This window comes from Macaca nemestrina, chromosome 2, assembly GCF_043159975.1.
Source record: "Macaca nemestrina isolate mMacNem1 chromosome 2, mMacNem.hap1, whole genome shotgun sequence".
Classification (NCBI taxonomy): domain Eukaryota; kingdom Metazoa; phylum Chordata; class Mammalia; order Primates; family Cercopithecidae; genus Macaca; species Macaca nemestrina.
The window spans coordinates 2,492,316-2,505,224 of record NC_092126.1 but is presented as its reverse complement, the minus strand read 5'-3'; the positions used below and the strand labels follow the sequence as shown (position 1 = coordinate 2,505,224).

The following is a 12,909-nucleotide window of genomic DNA, read 5'->3' as shown; positions in this document are numbered from 1 at the left end:
GTTCTAATCATGTTCCTCCTCTCCATCTTTTAATGCCAACACATCTTACCTGGATCATGGTTAATAATAGCTTCTTATTTTATAGTTTTCTATGTAAAAAGTTAAAAGGTAATATTTTTCATTTTCCAGAGGCTAGAAAAAAGGAAGTGGGGACCAGGCTGGGTACCACCAAGATAGATGATACTACCTCCATTTCTAAACATGAGAAACCAGAGTCAGCGAAACAGAAGGCTTCAGGGAGGGAGAGCCTCTTGCCTAAGACCAGGCTGTAAAAAGACACCTGAGCCAAGACCAGAGGCCAGATCTCCTGGGTTCCAGCGTGACTCCTCAGTGAAAACAATGCAGGAGAAGGAAAATGGGGGTAGGGAAGGGAGCTAACATTTGGAGAAGGCCTGCACACAGGCATTTTATACCATCACCGACCAACTGCTGTCCTTAGAACGCCTTTCAGCAGCAAGACCCGTCGTACCCTGAGCTTTCCAGGATCAAGTATTAAGGCAGGCACAGAAGTTGATTTACTGGACCCAGAAGGAAAATGATTAAAAATTTCTACCTATACCAACTCCATTACCATGGATCCTGGGACTCTCCGTTTTCCTCAGGATCCTATTTATTACAGACTTATTTGTGGAATGCAATGCTGGTGTTCTAGAAGAGACCCTTTAAATAGTAATAATGTGTGGTTTTCACTATGATAGTGAGGAAAAGTGAGAGTTGGCCTGGGAGTCAGGGCCTGGGCTCGCCAGGGGGTTCGGCGCACTATTATGACCACTTGACTTTCTGTTTCCATCTGTGAACCCCAAATGTCTGAGACAGGTCTCAGTCAGTTTAGAAAGTTTATTTTGCCAAGGTTAAGGACGCGCCTGTGACACAGCCTCTGGAAGTCCTGACAACGTGTGCCCAAGGTGGTCGGGGATATCAGGGATATTGGGGATACAGTTTTTTTTTCTTTTGAGACGGAGTTTCGCTCTTATTGCCTAGGCTGGAGTGCAGTGGCGCGATTTCAGCTCACCGCAACCTCTGCCTCCCGGGTTCAAGCGATTCTCCATTACAGGCATGCACCACCACGCCCAGCTAATTTTGTATTTTTAGTAGACAGGGTTTCTCCACGTTGGACAGGCTGGTCTCAAACTCCAGACAAATGGTGATCCGCCCGCCTCAGCCTCCCAAAATGCTGGGATGACAGGCGTGAGCCACCGTGCCCGGCCTTACAGTTTGCTTTTATACGTTTTAGGGTGACACGTGACATCAATATGTGTAAGATGTACAGTGGTTCAGCTTTGTCAGGCAGGACAACTGGAAGTGAGGGCTTCCGGGTAGGAAGTAGATAAGAGGCAAAAGGTTGCATTATTTTGAGTCCTTGATCAGCCTTCCACTGAATACACAATTTAGTCTGGCTCAGTGAATCTGTATTTTTACATGAACAATAGGGCAGAGGAAGCTATTAGATGTGTATTTGTCTCTGGTGAGCCTCAGAGGGAGACTTCGAGTTCTGCCTGGGCTTCGTCCACAAGGAATTTCCCCATAGGCAAATTGTGAGGGAGGTCTGTAGCTTCCTGTCTTTGTAGCTATCTTATCTAGGAATAGAATGGGAGGCAGGTCTGACAGTTCACGGCTTGACTTTTCTCTTGGCTTAGTGATTTTTAGGTCCCGAGGTTTATTTTCCTTTTACACATTTATGAGCCTGAGTGGCAGGGCCTCCCTCACTCCTCCCAGCCCAGCTCTCCTCTGCACTCCTGGATCTCAATCTCTGTGTTCCTCACTTTGGACTGGTAACCTGGTCTTGGTTCTCAAATGCTTGTGGGATAGGGTTGGGGGTGTCAGGGGTAGCAGTTGGGTGTTGGAATAGCCACAGTGGGACGCAAGAACAGCTGGCAAGCCTCATGATTATTCCGGCTCTCTCGGGGCCTCCAGGGTTTCCGGGACTGATTGGTCAGGCAGGATAGATTTCATCAGAGGGTTCAAGTTCATTCTCCATCAGTGCAGAGAACCTGTCAAGCCAGTGTCACTTCACTGTTGTGGGCCCTCTCCCAGGTGGGCAAATTTTTTTTTTTTTTTTTGAGATGGAGTTTTTCTCCTGTGGCCCAGGCTGGAGTGCAATGGCGTGATCTCCTCTCACCACAACCTCCGCCTCCCAGGTTCAAGCGATTCTCCTGCCTCAGCCTCCCAGGTAGCTGGGAGTACAGGCATGTGCACCACACCAAACTAATTTTTTTGTATTTTTAGTAGAGATAGGGTTTCTCCATGTCGGCCAGACTGATCTCGAACTCCCAACCTCAGGTGAGCCACCCGTCTCGGCCTCCCAAAGCGCTGGGATTACAGGCCTGAGCCCCCATGCCCGGCCCTGGTGGGCAAGGTCTAAGACCTCACTCTGAGTTGGTTGTCTCCTCTGTCTGCCGTGAGGGTCCTGATCAAAGGGAAGCATTGAGGTCATGCCTATTGCGTTTCAGTCTGGTTGGTGACTTGATTGGGATGAGGTGGGAGAGTTCGTGTGAAAGAGAATGGAAAGCATCCTTCCCTGCAGCAAAGTCATTCTGCCTCGAGGGGCATGAACCTCTGTGCAGGTGCCAACCTTTTTAGCCCACTGGAGACCAGAGGTGGGCGTCATTTCATTGAGTAAGAGCGAGGAGTAATGTGTGGCAGCGTTCTGCCATTTTCCTTTGAGGGGAGATCTCAGAGACAGAGAAGGTGCAGAACCTGAGCTTGCTTTCTTGGGGCTCAAACGGCGGTGGTGTGGTGGTTGCTGCTGCTAGTTTTAGAAGTCAGATGTAGAGAACTGAGTTCCTCCCACTCCTTGGCTCATGGATGTCAGCATCGTTGGTCCCTGGGAAACCCCCTCCTGAATTATTTCCTTCCTTATTCCTTTTTCTCCCCATCCTGCAATTCCATTTCCTTCTCTCACTGCAGATGATTCCTAGGTGTATCATGTGTATCTTTTTGTTTGCATATTTTCACACAAATAGCATTTGCAGTATTTTAAATTTATGTACACATTCTATTTCATTCTTTCTAACCTTTTTCATGCTTTCCCCCCATTTTTCACTGTTCTTAAGATCCGTCTATGCTGCTATGTGTACATTTATGATTTTGCCTCAGTCCTGTTGCATTGTACTCCCTGGCCTGCATTCACTGTATTTTATTTCTCCATCTCAGTGATGGAAACTCAGGTAGTCTCCAGCTCCCACCACTAATTCCTGTGCAGGCAACGTTGGCATACACCTCTCCTTACAGAATTGTGTAAGAGCGGCCTGGGATGTATACCTCGTGGCGGCACTGCTAACATGTTCTACTGAATGTGACTAACGATGCCTGCGTGTGCCCCAGAACACTGCCAGTGCCGACTCTTCTCAATCTGTCCTCTCGCCAGCAGGGTACAGGGGTGGCTATGTCCCACATCCCTGCCAATACTTGGCATTACCTGTATTTCTATATTTTGCCAATATAAAAGGCATACAGTGACATCCTGCTGTTGTTTTAATTTTCATTTTTTGTTACTAAAACTTTTGAATCTTTCTTCCTGGTAGATGCATGGTATACCGCTCTGGTTCCAGCCCCAGGACTAAAACCTGTGCCTCCCCTCACCCCTCCCCGCCCCTTCCTGCCAAAGTGCTGGCTGTAAATGGCTCACAGGTGAGACCGTCCCCGGGAATTGCCCTCAGCCCCAGGAGCAGCTTCACCCACGCTTATGAGCTCTCCGTGGGGGCAGCTTCCATCCAGAGGCTAGTCACTGCAGGGGTACAAAGCCCCAGTCCCTTGCCTAAATTCAGGACATCTCTGAAAAGACATGCCAGCATCAGCATTCCCCCGTGGGACCAGCCAAGGCCTGTGCTGTACCCACATCACAGTTCAGATCCTCGCTCTGCCCAGCACCATGCTGATTTCCTCACTCCCTCACCGCGTTGCTGCTGAGACCGCTCCCATGTAGACCTCCTGCTCACAACTCCCCAGCTCAGAGTCTGCTTCAGCACAACTGACCTATGCCACCTTGTTAGCTTTTTGGAATTTCATCTTCTGTATAATGTCTGTTTATATCCTTTCCATATATATATATATATACACACACACACACACACACACACATACATATATATATATATATATATATATTTTTTTTTTTTTTTTCTTTTTGAGATGGAGACGTGCTCTGTCACCCAGGCTGCAGTGTAGTGGCACGATCTTGGCTCACTGCAGCCTCTGCCTCCTGGGTTCAAGTGATTTTCCTGCCTCAGCCTCCTAAGTAGCTGGGACTACAGGCAAACGCCACCACACCTGGCTATTTTTTGTATTTTTAGTAGAGTCATGTTTCACCATATTGGTCAGGCTGGTCCTGAACTCCTGACCTCATAAACTGCCTAAAGTGCTGGAATTACAGGCGTGAGCCGCACCCAGGCCCTTTCCTCATTTTTAATTACAGTCATAAATGTTTAAGATCCTTCCATATTCTTCATATCAATCTCTCATTGATTTAAATGTTATAAATATCTACCTCTGTTCTGTTAACAGTCTATTAACTTTGTCCATAGGGACTTTTGTTGATTAGAAACCCCTCATTTTAATTTAATTATATTTGTAAAAATTTGCCTTATGCTTCTGAAATTTTGTTTTAAGGAGGATCGATCACAAAGATATGTTCCTGCACTCTCTTCTACCCATTTTATTTCCACTATTTTTCTTTAACCTTTTATACTTAGGTCTTTAAAACACGCAGAGTCCTCTTTTGTATTTAGTGTTAAGTAGGGTCCAGTTTTATTTTTCTCTATACAATGAGCCTGTTTCCCAAATGCCATTTACTAAATAATCTGTCCTTCCCCGAGTGATGCGTGGGACCACCTTCATCCTGTATTAAGTTCTGACTTAAACAAGGGTCTGACTCTGAGCGCTCTGTTCTGTTCTGGTGATCTATTCGTATGGTTTTGACTGTTTTTATTATGATGGCTTTATAATATGTCTTTTGTTGTTGTTGTTGAGACAGGGGCCTCCTCTGTCACCCAGGCTAGGGAGTGCAGTGGCGCAGTCACAGTTCACTGCAGCCCCAACCTTCTGGGCTCAAGAAATCCTCCCATCTAAGTCTTCTGAGTTGCTTGGACTACAGGCATGTGCCACTATGACCAGCTAACTTTTTTTCTATTTTTTGTAGAGACAGGGTCTCGCTGTGTTGCCCAGGCTGGTCTTGAACTCCTGGCCTCAAGTAGTCCTCCTGCCTCAGCCTCCCTAAGTGTTGGGATTACAGGCGTGAGCCACTGCACCTGTGGCTATAATAGGTCTTTATATCAGATAGAGTAAAAGCCCCTCTTCACTCTCCTATTTTATTTTATTTTATTTTTTTGAGACAGGGTTTCACTCCTGTCCCCCAAGCTGGAGTGCAATGGCACGAGAAGCTCACTGCAACCTCTGCACCCCTAGCTCAAGCGATTCTCCTGCCTTAGCCTCCCAAGTAGCTGCAACCACAGGTGAATGCACCATGCCTGGCTAATGTGTGTATATATATAGGTAGAGATGGAGTTTTGCCATGTTTCCCAAGCTGGTCTCGAACTCCTGAGCTCAAGTGATCTGCCCACCTTGGCTCCCCCAAATGCTGGGATTACAGGTGTGAGCCACTGCGCCCGGCCCACTCTCCTTTTTTAAAGGTTGCCTTAGCTGTGGTTCTTTGTGTCTAACCCGAGTGTCTGTCTTTGTCCTGTACTGCCGTAGTTTTTAGAGTAAGTTTAGCTCAAGTGCTTTGGACTTTTTACGTGGGCTTTGTTTGGGTCAGAAGCCCTTGTTTGAGCTGGCAGCCGTGGGCCTGAATGGTGACTTGTGTTCCTGGCAGCAAGCACACAGAAGCACAGGGAGAAACTCAGGAAGAAGTGAAGCCAAGAGATGCTATCTGGCCTGCACTGGACACTTCGAAGCCCTGGCAATTCTCTGCGCGGTAGAATTCAATCTGATCCAAGAGAAACAGTGAATGGCACACAGATTTTAATGAGCCTGGGAACCTAATCGGAGGCTGTAATGAATGAGATTACATGCGGCTCTGCCAAGGAGAGCGCTCTATCTGGATCCGTGGTCGCTTGGCCCCTGCTCCCGAGGACTGCGAGGGCCTGTCGAAAGCTTAGCTCGTTGCCACCCTGCATCTCCATATTCCTTCCACAGCTCTTCTCATCCTGTTCCCAAAACCTCAGCTTTCAGGCATGTTGCATTTTCATTCTGTGATAATTAGGAGGCTGTGAGCAGGCCATGGTTAGTCATCCGTGGTGTGAAGATGACGGGTGCTCCTGCTCGGGAGGTGCGTGCGGGTTCAGACACGTCAGTGCCACGGCTAAAGACAGAAGCTGGTGAGGGGGAACGAGGTGACTCATCACCGAAACCTTCAGAACCAGGTTCAAGGAGAGGGCCCAGGCTTTCCAAATGCAGTATCTGCTTTCCTTGATGGTGCCGAGGCTTCACCCAGGCACGGTGTGTGCCATTAACTTCTGTTCTGTCCTCACCCAGGACCTTAAGGCCAAGACAGCCCCCGTGCAGTCCCAACAGCTCTCTGAGCACCGGCCAGTTCTGCTGCGGGCTTCTGACTGCTAGCGCCTCCCCCTTCTCCGTGCTGTTCTCATCCTCTCCTGCCGTGGCATGCTCAGGTCCCTTCTTTCTGTTTCTTTTTTTTTTTTTTTTTTTTTTGAGACGGAGTCTGGCTCTGTCGCCCGGGCTGGAGTGCAGTGGCCGGATCTCAGCTCACTGCAAGCTCCGCCCCCCGGGTTCACGCCATTCTCCTGCCTCAGCCTCCCGAGTAGCTGGGACTACAGGCGCCGCCACCACGCCCGGCTAGTTTTTTGTATTTTTTTTAGTAGAGACGGGGTTTCACCGTGTTCGCCAGGATGGTCTCGATCTCCTAACCTCGTGATCCGCCCGTCTCGGCCTCCCTTCTGTTTCTTCAAGGCTCTTCTTTCTCAGTTAGTAGTCTTTAAAAATAGACTTTTTTTTCTTTTTTTTTTTTGAGACGGAGTTTCACTCTTGTGGCCCAGGCTGGAGTGCAGTGGCGCAACCTCAGCTCACTGCAAGCTCCGCCGCCCAGGTTCAAGTGATTCTCTTGCCTCAGCCTCCTGACTAGCTGGGATTACAGGCGCCGGCCACCACACCAGGCTAATTTTTGTGTTTTCACTAGAGATGGGTTTCACCATGTTGGCCAGGTTGGCCTTGAACTCCTGACCTCAGGTGATCTGCCCATCTCGGCCTCCCAAAGTGCTGGGATTATAGGTGTGAGCCACCGCGCCCAGCCAAGAATGACATTTTTGATTGATTTATGTGGATGGTGTTTCTTCTGCCAAGTGGCTCTACAAAATGCCAGTTATTGGCTTCCCACATTTACCTCAAGAGGGGTAAACAAGTCTGATTGCTTGGTGATGTGGCTCTCCCTGCCTATCCTGAGTGTCTGTCCCCATCCCGCACCCATACTGACTCCCACACTGGTACAAGGAGGCCCGTGTCATCTGCTCCCTTTGGAGAAGAGTCACGTCTTGATGGGGGCCCCAGTGGCCTGGGCAGTACCCTTGTTTGACCTGTCTCTCTGCTGACCCCCAGAAAGCCTTATTGCCTTGCCTCTCTGCACATCGCAACAGGCCACATAGAATCACGCCAGGGGAGAAGCCTTAATCTCAGCATCATTCTCCTCTTTCTTTTGCTCCAGGCAAATGTCAGAGATCAAGGAAGTGCATCAACTATCCTTCTGTTTCCTTTAGCTCATCTTTAAATGTACTGGCCGGCAGTCAGAGCCTCTAGAGGCTGCTTCAGAGTCCAGTCACTGTGTCTTAAACAAGAGCAGGCTTGGCAGAAGGCCTTGGAGTGGACTTTTGGGATTTTTGTGCTGAAGGATATAAGGGGGCTTTATCCAGTGTTATCCTGCCTGGAGTCGGGGTGGATACGAAAGGGACGGGGAGCGGCTCCTTTTTTCAGAATCAGTGAGGAAAGGAAGCAGGCTGTGCTGTGCTAAGATGTGCAGGGTGGTTGTCTGGGAAGAGTCCCTTCAGAAGCCTTGAGACCTAGCAGGTGGGTCGGTAAAATATTCACAAAAGGAGCTATCTCAGTGGTGGGGATCAAGTTGTTGACTAATCCAATACTCCCTTGGAAAATTAGATCATCCATTGTTGACCCCCACCCTATTTCCTTATGAATTCCAGACTTTCAAAGGAAACAAGGATTACAGTGCAGCCCTCGGTCAGGCCGCTGGACAGGATCCTAGGCTGATTGAGAGGGTCAATCAGAGTGTGTTCTGATGCCAGTCAGATGCCGACCAAATCTAGCAGGATGCCAATGACTTGTTTAGGGCTGTTGAAGATTCTGGAATGTTCCTCTGACTCTTAAACCCTCTGCTTGTTCACATGTCTAATTATAAGACTAGAAAATCCATAGTCCAACTCTTAGAGGGCTAACGGTTTACCAAACACATAGGCAGAGAGGCTTCTTATGAAAATACAATTGTTTCTCACAAACTGGCTTTCCTGTGTTTAGTCTCTCCCAGGGATATTAAATATAACTTTTTACGTGCTGCAGGCTTCAAGGCACACCACATGGCCAATAGACTTCCTCGTGTGGGCTCTAAATTTAGCCTACCAGTCCTGAGGGGATCCCTGAAAATTAGGTTACACTAAGCTACTCCAAAAGCTGTTGTACGTGGGTGAGGAAAGGTGGGCAAAGACAGAAATGGGCCTGTGAAGCTAGATATTAGGGTTCTCTCTCTGGCCCATCATTTCTGCTCCCTGAGCCACCTCTTTCTCCCAGGAGCTTCCAAGGAGCTCAGTTCAGCTATTGGCAACTTGGCAGATCAAACTCCCAGAAAGGGCTGTTTTCCTGGGACACTTGGGAGCCGCCCAGCTTTCCCTTCTTATAAGCTGTGGGGCCCTGAATGAGGCGAAACTAGTGTGGAAGGTACCTACACCCTTTTGTGATTCAGGGGCTCTGACTTTTGCTTGCAAAGCAGAGAAAAGAGACCTTATGACAAGGAATCCAAGCTAATGCGCAAAAGAACTACACATAGTAAACTATCCCAAATGCACTGAAGATGGTAAACTATCCCAAATGCACTGAAGATAGTAAACTATCCCAAATGCACTGAGGATAGTAAACTATCCCAAATGCACTGAAGATAGTAAACTATCCCAAATGCACTACAGATAGTAAACTATCCCAAATGCACTGAGGATAGTAAACTATCCCAAATGCACTACAGATAGTAAACTATCCCAAATGCACTGAGGATAGTAAACTATCCCAAATGCACTGAAGATAGTAAACTATCCCAAATGCACTGAAGATAGTAAACTATCCCAAATGCACTGAAGATGGTAAACTATCCCAAATGCACTACAGAAAGTAAACTATCCCAAATGCACTACAGATGGTAAACTATCCCAAATGCACTACAGATGGTAAACTATCCCAAATGCACTACAGATGGTAAACTAACCCAAATGCACTACAGATGGTAAACTATCCCAAATGCGCTGCAGATAGTAAACTATCCCAAATGCACTGAAGATAGTAAACTATCCCAAATGCACTACAGATGGTAAACTATCCCAAATGCACTACAGATGGTAAACTATCCCAAATGCACCACAGATAGTAAACTATCCCAAATGCACTGAGGATAGTAAACTATCCCAAATGCACTGAAGATAGTAAACTATCCCAAATGCACTGAAGATAGTAAACTATCCCAAATGCACTGAAGATGGTAAACTATCCCAAATGCACTACAGAAAGTAAACTATCCCAAATGCACTACAGATGGTAAACTATCCCAAATGCACTACAGATAGTAAACTATCCCAAATGCACTACAGATGGTAAACTATCCCAAATGCACTACAGATGGTAAACTATCCCAAATGCGCTGCAGATGGTAAACTATCCCAAATGCACTGCAGATAGTAAACTATCCCAAATGCACTGAAGATAGTAAACTATCCCAAATGCACTGCAGATAGTAAACTATCCCAAATGCACTGAAGATAGTAAACTATCCCAAATGCACTACAGATGGTAAACTATCCCAAATGCACTACAGATGGTAAACTATCCCAAATGTGCTGAAGATAGTAAACTATCCCAAATGCACTGAAGATAGTAAACTATCCCAAATGCACTACAGATGGTAAACTATCCCAAATGCGCTGAAGATAGTAAACTATCCCAAATGCACTGAAGATAGTAAACTATCCCAAATGCACTGAAGATGGTAAACTATCCCAAATGCACTACAGAAAGTAAACTATCCCAAATGCACTACAGATGGTAAACTATCCCAAATGCACTACAGATGGTAAACTATCCTAAATGCACTACAGATGGTAAACTATCCCAAATGCACTACAGATGGTAAACTATCCCAAATGCACTACAGATGGTAAAACTATCCCAAATGCACTGAAGATAGTAAACAATCCCAAATGCGCTACAGATGGTAAACTATCCCAAATGTGGTACAGATGGTAAACTATCCCAAATGTGCTGAAGATGGTAAACTATCCCAAATGCACTACAGATGGTAAACTATCCCAAATGTGCTGAAGATAGTAAACTATCCCAAATGCACTGAAGATAGTAAACTATCCCAAATGCACTGAGGATAGTAAACTATCCCAAATGCGGTACAGATGGTAAACTATCCCAAATGCACTGAAGATAGTAAACTATCCCAAATGCACTGAAGATAATAAACTATCCCAAATGCGGTACAGATAGTAAACTATCCCAAATGCACTGAAGATAGTAAACCATCCCAAATGCACTACAGATGGTAAACTATCCCAAATGCGGTACAGATAGTAAACTATCCCAAATATGCTGCGGGTGGTAAACTCTCCTAAATACAGAGGCAAGAAGGAAAGAAACACCAAGCTAGAAACAGGTCATGAACTTTGCCACATATTTGTGAAGCTGGTGTCCACCCTGACCCTGAATTTCCAGCCCGGGCCAGCCAGTCACACACCCTGGACAGACGGTCGTTAACAATGAACCCCATTCCCTTGGCTCCACTTGGAGCATGTGTTGTAGCGTCTGTTCACTTCTGCTTCTTGGCTTCATCTCAGATCCTCTCCCTTGATACATGTCCTTCACTCCTAACTATTTCAACCTTCCCAGTTTGACATGGCAAAGATAAATATAAATGACAAAACTCGGTGGTAACATGATACATTTAAATGGAGCCAGCTGGGCATGGTGGCTCACACCTGTAATTCCAGCCCTTTGGGAGGCCAAGGCAGAAGGATTGCTTGAGCCCAGGGGCTTGAGACAAGCCTCGTCAACAAAGTGAGACCCCATCTCTACAAAAAATAAAAACATTAGCCAGCCATGGTGGCATGAACCTGTAGTTCCAGCTACTCGGGAGGCTGAGGCAGGAGGATGGCTTGAGCCCAGAAGCTTGAGGCTGCAGTGAGCCATGATCACGCCACTGCACTCCAGCCTAGGTGACAGAGTGAGATCCTGTCTCCAAAAATAAATAAATAAATAAATGGTACTGGAGATCCTACAAATTGGTTGCATCTTTCTGGAGAATAGACTGGCAAGGCAATAGCAAGAGCTGAGACCTCACCATGATTGAATCATTCTACCTACAGATACGGAAGCACACCCTGAATAAATAAACCCAAAGGGATAAAGGAGCTATGGATACAAAAATAATCATATTGGTGTTATTAATACTAATAAATTAGAAATACTTCAGATATTCAACCTGAGGCAAATTGGAAAGCAAATTATGATGCACTCACATAATGAATACAGTATTATAATTAAAACTCACAGGCCAGGCGCAGTGGCTCATGCCTGGAATCCCAGCACTTTGGGAGGCTGAGGTGGGAGGATCACCTGAGATCAGGAGTTCAAGACCAGCCTGGCCAACATGGTGAAACCCCATCTCTACTAAAAATACAAAAATTAGCCAGACATGGTGGCAGGCACCTGTAATCCCAGCTACTTGGGAGGCTGAGGCAGGAGAATTGCTTGAACCGGGGAGGCGTAGGTTGTGGTGAACCAAGATCACACCGCTGCACTCCAGCCTGGGTGATAGAGCAAGACTGTGTCTCAGAAACAAACAAACAAACAACCTCACAAAAATGAGGACTATATTCACACAGCAATTTCTGAATATGAAATGATATTAAAGAAAAAAACATAGCTGGAAAGTATTGACACTGGTTATACAACATGAAAACTTGAGAAGCTTCAAAAAGGAACAGAAGGCCGGGTGTGGTGGCTCACGCCTGTAATCCCAGCACTTTGGGAGGCTGAGGTGGGCAGATCATGAGGTCAGGAGTTCGAGACCAGCCTGGCTAACATAGTGAAACCCTGTTTCTACTAAAAATACAAAAATTAGCCGGACGTGGTGGCAGGGACCTGTAATCCCAGCTACTCGGGAGGCTGAGACAGGAGAATTGCTTGAACCTGGGATGCGGAGTTTGCAGTGAGCCAAGATCACGCCACTGCACTCCAGCCTGGGTGACAGAGTGAGACTCTGTCAAATAAAAAAAAAAAAAAAGGAACAAAAACAGAGACATTTACTCTGTAAAGGGTTTTCCTCTGGAAAAGTTGTGCCCACTCATAAGAAATGTGTTTACTAAATAAAATCAAAAGGTAGGGAGGTGAAGGTGTTCTCCTCATAGTTGTTCACATGCTGGCGTGGGGGAAGGACTGGATTCCTTTTCCTTTCTGCGTTTCTGTCCTGTGGATATTCTCACATCGAGGAGAAGATGGGAGGAGACTTTCTAAGGTCTCTCACCCTGGTGGCACTGCCCTCTGCTCTGCTGCCCAACAGGCTGGTCTGCAGAAAACCCTTGGCTTCCTTTTACTTCTCCTAATTCATTCTTCAAAAATCAGCCAAAGCACTGCTGGAAACCTGGAGAACACAGGCAGCAATTGGTAGGTGAGACGGCACAAACCAGG

General features: G+C 46.6%; 1 long non-coding RNA gene across 6 annotated transcripts in view; it reads left to right on the top strand.

Moving 5' to 3' along the window:
* The window catches only part of LOC105470796 (uncharacterized), a 66,565-nt gene that overhangs the window by 14,355 nt on the left and 39,301 nt on the right, over window positions 1-12,909 (top strand). Inside the window, exon 6 of one of the 6 annotated variants that reach the window (XR_980751.2) lies at window positions 130-4,029. The exons of the other annotated variants lie outside the window; for them this stretch is intronic. This is a non-coding gene — a long non-coding RNA (uncharacterized lncRNA). Of the gene's footprint in view, window positions 1-129; window positions 4,030-12,909 lie in introns of those variants that run through there. 6 annotated transcript variants of the gene reach the window in all.